Below are 8,175 nucleotides of genomic sequence, written 5' to 3' on the forward strand. Positions count from 1 at the left end.
AGCTGTCCCCCCCACCATGGGGCAGGTGACAGAAGGGCTTGATTCCTCGCGGCCGCTAGTGGCTCTTGTTGTCTCGCCCTAGGTGAACTGGCCCAAGATGACTGAACCACACGGGCATGGCTTGCCCTGGGGTCCCCAGGATGAGGGCTCAGAGGGTGCCAGAAACAATAATAAAAGAGCATCCCTCCTTCCTCGTGGGGTTTTGGAAAGCATGGAACATGTCCAAGGGCTTACAGGGCCAGCCCAGGCTGAGGCCAGAGGCCCTCTGATGGTCTTAGGGAGATATTCCTCCCCTACCCCCGTCTGGGACTGGGGCACAGCCTGGTCACCCACACTCCTTTGCCATTTCATAGACTTGTCTGCAGCCCCAGACACTCGGTCTTGCTAGCCACTAACCCCGCAACTGGTCCTCGGCCAGCTCCCCTAGCAACCACCCACAGCTCTTGTCCTGACCCCCATTTCCCGGGCCACGTGAGTCTAGACCACCCTCTCCCCTCTCTTCTCCTGTGCCGTGTGTTCTCGCCGTTTCCTTCTGCTTTCATTCAAACGTGCTCGGACCACCCTCTCTTTCAGAGCAGTCTCTCGCCTTCACAGGGGGCAGGGAAGCCACACTCCACGTCCTGCCCAGGGCTGCCACCCACGCCCCTTGCAACGCTGGCCTAGTTTTCCTACTCTGCCTCCTTTTACCATCTAAGAGTCTGTTTAATAAACTACTTTAAGGCTGCAGAGATGGCTGAGTGACTAAAGGCACTGGCTTGCAAAGCCTGACAGCTCAGAGTTCAATTCCCCAGTATCCACGTAAAGCCAAATGCACAAATGGCACATGTGTCTGGCAGAGGCTCATTCTTTCTCTCTCTCTCTCCATCTCTACTCAGAAATAAATAAATTTTGTGGGGGTTTTGTTTGGTTGGTTGGTTTTTCGAGGTAGGGTTTCACTCTGGCTCAGGCTGACCTGGAATTCACTCTGTATTCTCAGGGTGGCCTCGAACTCATGGAGATCCTCCTACCTCTGCCACCCAAGTGCTGGGATTAAAGGCGTGTGCCACCACACCCAGCATATGTTATTGTTGTTTTTGAGGTAAGGTCTCACTCTAGTCCAGGCTGACCTGGAATTTACTATGTAGTCTCAGGCTGACTTTGAATTCATGGCAATCCTCCTACCTCTGCCTCCCTAGACCCGGGATTGTGTACGCCACCATGCCCAGCAATAAAAATATTTTTAAAGACATTTTAAATATCATATTCATTACAGAAGCAATTTACTATTATAAACACTTTTCGTTACAAACATTGCTGGTGTTGGTCAAAATATATAAAGTTTGGGGCTAGAGAGATGGCTCAGTGAATAAAGCACTTGCCACTCAAGCCAGAGGATGTAAGTTCAATCCCCCAGATCCACATAAAAACCCACATGATGGGGCTGGAGAGATGGCTTAGCAGTCAAGGTGCTTGCCTACAAAGCCAAAGGACCCAAGTTCAATTCCCCAGGACCGACGTAAGCCAGATGCACAAGGTAGCACATGTGTCTGGAGTTTGTTGGCAGTGGCTGGAGGCCCTAAAGCGTCCATTCATATTCTCTCTCTCTCAAATAAATAAAAAATTAAAAAATATTTTTTCCAGTAAGTTAAAAAGGAGACATAAAGGGAAGAGAAAGGAAGGGAGGAGGGTACTTAATAGGTTGATATTGTATATATGTAAGTACAATGATTGAGATGGGGAGGTAATATGATGGAGAATGGAATTTCAAGGGGAAAGTTGGGGGGAGGGAATTACCATGGGATTTTTTTTTAAAGATTTTTATTTATTTATTTGAGAGTGACAGAGAGAGAAAGAGGCAGATAGAGGGAGAGAGAGAGAATGGGTGCGCCAGGGCTTCCAGCCTCTGCAAACGAACTCCAGACGCGTGCGCCCCCTTGTGCATCTGGCTAACGTGGGACCTGGGGAACCGAGCCTCGAACCGGGGTCCTTAGGCTTCACAGGCAAGCGCTTAACCGCTAAGCCATCTCTCCAGCCCCGGGATTTTTTTTTATAATCATGGAAAATGCTAATAAAAATTAAAAAATAAAAACTAAAAAAATATTTTTTAAAACCCACATGATGTATGGACATACGTGTTGGCACCACCATTTCCCTCCTCACTGCCCCCACTCCACCGAGGGTCCTCCTCAGGGGAATCACTGGTATTTGTCGGGGGCTGTGGGTGTTACGAGATAGGTGAGAATGGCAGACAGTCGTTGTGAGGGAGGGGGACATTGCCTCTGGAGATCCCCCCACCCTGGGGCTCTTAGAATCTTTCCGCCCCCTCTTCCACAAAACTCCCTGAGCCATGGGTGGGGGAGGGGGGCGTTAAGTCTACTTCAGTGCTGAGCTCCCAGCAGTTTCTGGACCTCTGCTTTGATAGGTTTCGAGACTCGAACTCTCAGTGTCTGTCTCCATCACCCTGGCGCAGATTGTCAGGGTCACCATGGAGGCGACGCTCTTGATCATCTCACCAATCCCTCTGTGGCTTCACCTGGGCCCTGACTGATATGCGAGAGTGGTTCACCTCCTGACAGGGAGTCAGCTATCTTTGCTTGTCTTGTTGATAGATCTGGGATGTCCTCGGTCCTCACCGCCTTCTGGCCTGAGCCACAGTCCCCAAACGTGCTCAGACCCCAAACTCACCAGCACCTCGGAATGTTGTTTTTGTTGTTGTTGTTTTTTAAGGACTTTTTTTGAAAAAATATTTTTTTCTTGATTTGTTAGAGACAGAAAGAAAAAAAAGAGAGAGAGACAGATAAAAGGAGAGAGAGAATGGGCGAGCCAGGGCCTCCAGCCACTGCAAACACACTCCAGACGCGTATGCTACCATTGTGCAGCTGGCTTATGTGGGAGCTGGAGAATCGAACCCAGGTCCTTTGCAGGCAAGTGCTTTAACTGCTGAGCCATCTCTCCAGCCTGGGATTTTTTTTAATCAGCTCTCTTTTCCCCTTTTATAAACTGAACCTTTGTCTAAAATGCAATCTTACAGGTGCTGACACTCACTGACAAAAAAAAAAAAAAACACCTGCCAGTGTCCACCTGTTTAGTTTTGTTGTTTGTCTGTCTGTCTGTTTGTTGTCTCTAGCATCCACAGGTAGGGAAGTTGAACATGTAGACATGAGCCCAGTCCAGGTTCCTGGGTGCTCTTCTTCCCCACCCTACGGGCACGTCCCTTCCCCACCTTCCCCTCCGAGGACCCCCACTTGCGCTCTCTGCCAACACCTCTGCCAGGAGCCCTGACTACACCCCCCCACCCCAGGGGGGATTGAATCTCCACTTCCTCACTCCTCTCCCCACACCCCAGCATCCGCAAAACCTCCCAAGGTTAAAGCTGAACACTGGCCCGGCCACCCCTGGGACCAGCGAGCCTTGGGGGCTCATGACACAACCTGGGCTCTGCTGGTCAACTTCAGTCCTGCTTTTCCCAGAGACAGCACCCAGAGGGCACAGAAAGGGCGATGAGAGGCCACCCTTGACCACAGCTTCCTCCTGGTCTACGTAGTCTTCCGTCGTGGTACAGAGGGGCAGCTGGGTGCAGAACCAGCATCTTCTATGGGGGCCTGGGAGCTGTGAAGGGCTGGGCTGGACCCTCTAGACCCAGATTCATGCCCACGGCTGGAGGCCCCGTATCATCCCCCCAACCCCGGCCTGCTGAACCTTCTTTCCGCACTGTCTTCCCCAAGCCGGGCCTGAACCCTCTCATTTATTCTACAGAAGTGCTAGAAGAGACGCTCAGAATCAGTCCTGCGTGTCCCGTGTCCCTTCACTTTTGTTGTTGTTTTGTTGAGTTTTGGGTTTTTTTTGTTTTGGTTTTTGTTTTGGTTTTCTGAGGTAGGATCTCGCTCTAGCTCAGAGCTGTCCTGGAATTCACTCTGTAGTCTCAGGGTGGCCTCGAACTCACAGTGATCCTCCTGCCTCTGCGTCCCGAGTGCTGGGATTAAAGGTATGCGCCACCGTGCCCGGCTTCCCAGTGTCCCTTCTAAACAGCCATAGGAAAAGGGTCACATGGCCCGAAGGACCCCACTCCCCCCAACACACCCCGCTGCTGCTGCTGCTGCCTCTGCTGCTGTTCCCAGGTGAGAGGGAAGAAAAGAGAAGGGTGTGGTGGGGACTGTGGGGGACATCGGGGTTGCAGAGCACTATGTGACCAGAAGCCCAAGTGTTGGACAAATACTGCACGTGGTCCTGACCCGCAACCTCGGTCTCCAGGCTCGTGGGCGCCGTCAAAGGTCCCGGCGCTTCCAGCAGTGGCGGGGAAACCTTCTCCCTGAGGTGTCAGTACCCACCCACCCACCGACAAGGGCCACCAGAGGAAAAGCCGGTGTTGGGAGAAGTCACACTTGGTGCACGTCAGGCCAGTGTCCAGTTCCCAACCCGGGACCATGACCCTTGCGTCTCGGTTCTCTGTGTGGTACGACCCTGGTGCCAGATACTTCATCATCACGGTGACATCTGTGGAGGACGACACCAGGTACTACTGCGGTTTAGTCTGTCACGCTTCCAGAAACTCTGTACCCAAGTACGGCAGGTCCTACCTGGCGGTGGCTCCAGGTGAGTCGCTCTCCTGGTCCTCAAGGGAAGTCCCCTTACTCTCTTTTGGCATTTCCATCACCCCTGTTTCCCTAGCCATATTCTCCTGGGAGGTCTGTTGGGGCAGGACCCTGGGGACCCTCGTGCGTGCACACGCTCAGCCACCTCACCTGGGTGTCTTCACGACTCACAAGCCTGCAGCCGCTGAGCAGCCCAAACCCATATGAGCCTGCCACGGAGGAGCCCAAGACTCCAGGGCACATTTGGCACATAGTAGATGGTCAGTGAATGTGGTGGCCAGACAACCGCCACCAAGACAATCCCATGGCCACGGGAGCTTGTTGGCATCAGGAAGGGTCTGTCCCCTCATTTTCCTTCCAGTCCAGTTTAGGGACAGCTAGCTAAAAGTCCAAAACAAATAAGTTTCGTGGTGGGGAAGCGTTAAAAGAAAAAAAGTACGGTATTTTGTGATGTAAAAGTCATAGAAGGGTCACACGACCGTTCTCACGCACACCCACGTTGTCGATGCGTTTTCCACAAGGCAACAGCCAAAGTCGGGTGTGGTCTGTCCGCACAGCTGCCAGCTCAGCACTGGAGAGACAGAGGCAGGAGGGTCAGGAGGGCACGTCACAGTTCCAGAGTGAGTTCAGGGCCAGCCTGGGCTACAGATGACCACACAAACAAACAAAGCAACCTGGGCGTGGTGCCACACGCCTTTAATCCCAGCACTCGGGAGGCGGAGGTGGGAGGATCGCCATGAGTTCGAGGCCACCCTGATATTACACAGTGAATTCCAGGTCTGCCTGAGCTAGAGTGAGACCCTACCTGGAAAAACCAAAACAAACAAATAAATTTTAAAAAGAAAGACAGAAGCATGGACGGGCAGACGGAAGGATGGAAGGCAGGCAGGCAGGCAGGCAAGCACAGACATGGGGTGGTCTGGCCAGCAGGAGACCCAGTTACCACAACACAGCTGCCCCAGGTTTTTGGTTACCTCACACCTCACTCCTGAGCCATCTCCCCAACCCTCACATCTAAGTCCTTACACTGGGAACAGTGTCTGAAGCTTTAGGGGAGAACCTCATTCCTGCTCACCCAGATATCACCAACATCCCCTGTCCTGTGGCCTACAGGTGCTGGCTGTAAGCCAAAGACTGTCCCCGGCTTCTAGAGGGGCCACATTCCTTGTCTGAGGACCCCCTTCCCTCCCGATCTAAGCCATCTCTTTCATGTCGCACCAGTCTCCCACCCAAAGTCACCTCCACGGGGAATCCGAGAGCGCCCAGGAGCTCTGTGTGAACCCAGAAACTTTCCAGCCATTCCCCTCGATGAGCCAGTGAGCTGTGTCCCTGCTGACGGGAGCAGGTGCCTGTGCCCGTCCCTTACCCACGTTCTTTGTCTTTCCTCACAGCCTCCATCCCCTCGCAGGCCACCTGGCCTTCCCCCAGCCCGGTCGCCTCTCAGACCCTGAGTCTCGTGTCCCAGACCGGAGGAGCCAGGGAGTCACCCCCGGGAATCTGATTGCTGTCAGCCCCCCTACGGAGTGAGTTCAGAATGGGACCTGAGCCTGGTTGGAGATGACATTGCCACTCTGCCTTGTCTGTCCTCCTCTTGACCCTCTAGGCTGCAGAACTCCACCCTGTACTCCAGTCCTAAGACCCCCAGGGCCCTGGGCCCCGTGCTCTGCAGAGCCCTTGTCGCTAAGAGCCTGGTGCTGTCTGCCCTTCTCCCCTGGTGAGTGCCACGTGCTGGGCTGCGGGCACACAGCAGGGAACAGCCTCTGCCGCAGGGCAGAGGGGCAGAGCAGGGGTCTGATGGAGAACAGGGGTGGGAAGAACGACCATTGACAGCTTCTTTCTCCATGTCCCCTCCAGCCCTTCGGGTCTCCCAGACGTCCTCTCTCCCAGCGTCCTCTCCCTGTTCCAGATCTTCTCTTCCTACCTCCCTCCCTCTGCTCTGCTCGCCTCGCGACCCCCCCCCCCAGGAACACACCCTGAAAGTGTCTCTCGCTGCCCGCCTCTCCAAGAATGCTCGCATCCAGGGGCTTCCTACGGCTGCTATACCAGGCCTGGCCTCATCCTAAATCAAGAGAGAGAGAGAGAGAGATCACAGGAGGGAAGGAGCCACCAGCCCCGTGGAGCGGAATTGTGTGGAGGAATGTGGGTGGGCCTGGGTGAAAGGTACAGGGCCAACTCCAGCAAGCAATATGAAAGCAGGTCCAGGCCAGGCCAGGCCGGGAGCAGGCTTGCTGGAGGAGCCCTGTGGAGAGAAGGGAAGAGACTCCGAGAACGCATTCGAGTCACTTCCTCGGTTTCTCCCCCATCCTCACATCTCAGGGCCTTATGGAATCCACGTGGACGCCCAGCCCAGCCCCGCTCCAGGCCCAGACATCCTTCCTTGAGCCAAAGGACCCAAGGCCGGGGGGCCCAATCCCCCAAGCCTGGTCTCTTAGATGCTTCTCCATGACTTCTGAACGCCACATTTTCTCCAAAGCAAAGACCAGAACTGGATCCAAAGCCTGCGCTACGGCCATCACGCCACACCGGAAGCCTCCCCCAGAGGCACCACTTACCCACATCTGGTCTACGGTGGGGCCAGTACCACCCAACTCTCAGAGCAGAGCCCAGGACCACCTCTGTCCCACTAGCCCTGAGCCATCCCTTGGTAACTATCACCTCACTTCCTAAAGGTATTCTTGATAAAAGAAGAGTTCATCCAGGCATGGTGGCGCACGCCTTTAATCCCAGCACGCGGAAGGCAGAGGTAGGAGGATCGCTGTGAGTTCAAGGCCACCCTGAGACTACAGAGTGAATTCCAGGTCAGCCTAGACTAGAGTGAAACCCTACCTTGAATAACCAAAAAAAAAAAAAAGAGTTCATTTGAAGAAACAAAACAAAACAAAAACCAGCTTGCAAGTGGGGCAACCAAAACAGGCTCAGAGAGCTCTCCTCTGCCAACTGGGCAGCAGGTAAGAAAAGGAAAAGCCTGGAGAGCAGAAGCAGGGAACTAAAGGAAATGACTTGTTTCGAAGTCACGTTCCTTGTGAAAGTGAGAAGCGAACGTGAAGTGGAAGTGAGAGTCGTGGCGGGTAACCACAGGCCTTTAGCTGGACATGCTTTAGCCGGTTTCTCAGGAGCTCCGGCGACACCTGGGTGTGTGTGTGGGCGGGGGGGACATCAGTGTGAGTGTCATGGGTTCGCGCTGCTGGGCTGGTGTGGGAGCTGGGTGCACATCCTTGGCCTCCCGTGAACCAGCCCAGGGTCATCGGGTCAGACATCCCGATACATTTCACTGTGGAACACCATGCTGTCTTTGCCTCTACCAACAGGGTGGGCTGCGGGCTCTAGACAGAGCTCCTGGAGGCACCAAAGCACAACGCCACGGCTCCTGTGGGTCCCACACGGCGCTGGCGTTCCCACGGGACCGCTGTCTCCTGATTGAGGCCCTGGCGTGGACCTTCCAGGTGGAGCCTCTGTCTTTGTCCTCTTGTCTCTCTCGTCATCCATCTGTTTTTCTTTTTCTTTTTTCTTTTTTCTTTTTTTTCTAAGTATTTTATTTATTTTTCAAGCAGAGAGACAGACAGACACCCAGAGAGAATGGGTGCTCCAGAGCCTTCAGCCGCTG

The sequence above is a fragment of the Jaculus jaculus genome, chromosome 8 (assembly GCF_020740685.1).
Source record: "Jaculus jaculus isolate mJacJac1 chromosome 8, mJacJac1.mat.Y.cur, whole genome shotgun sequence".
NCBI lineage: Eukaryota > Metazoa > Chordata > Mammalia > Rodentia > Dipodidae > Jaculus > Jaculus jaculus.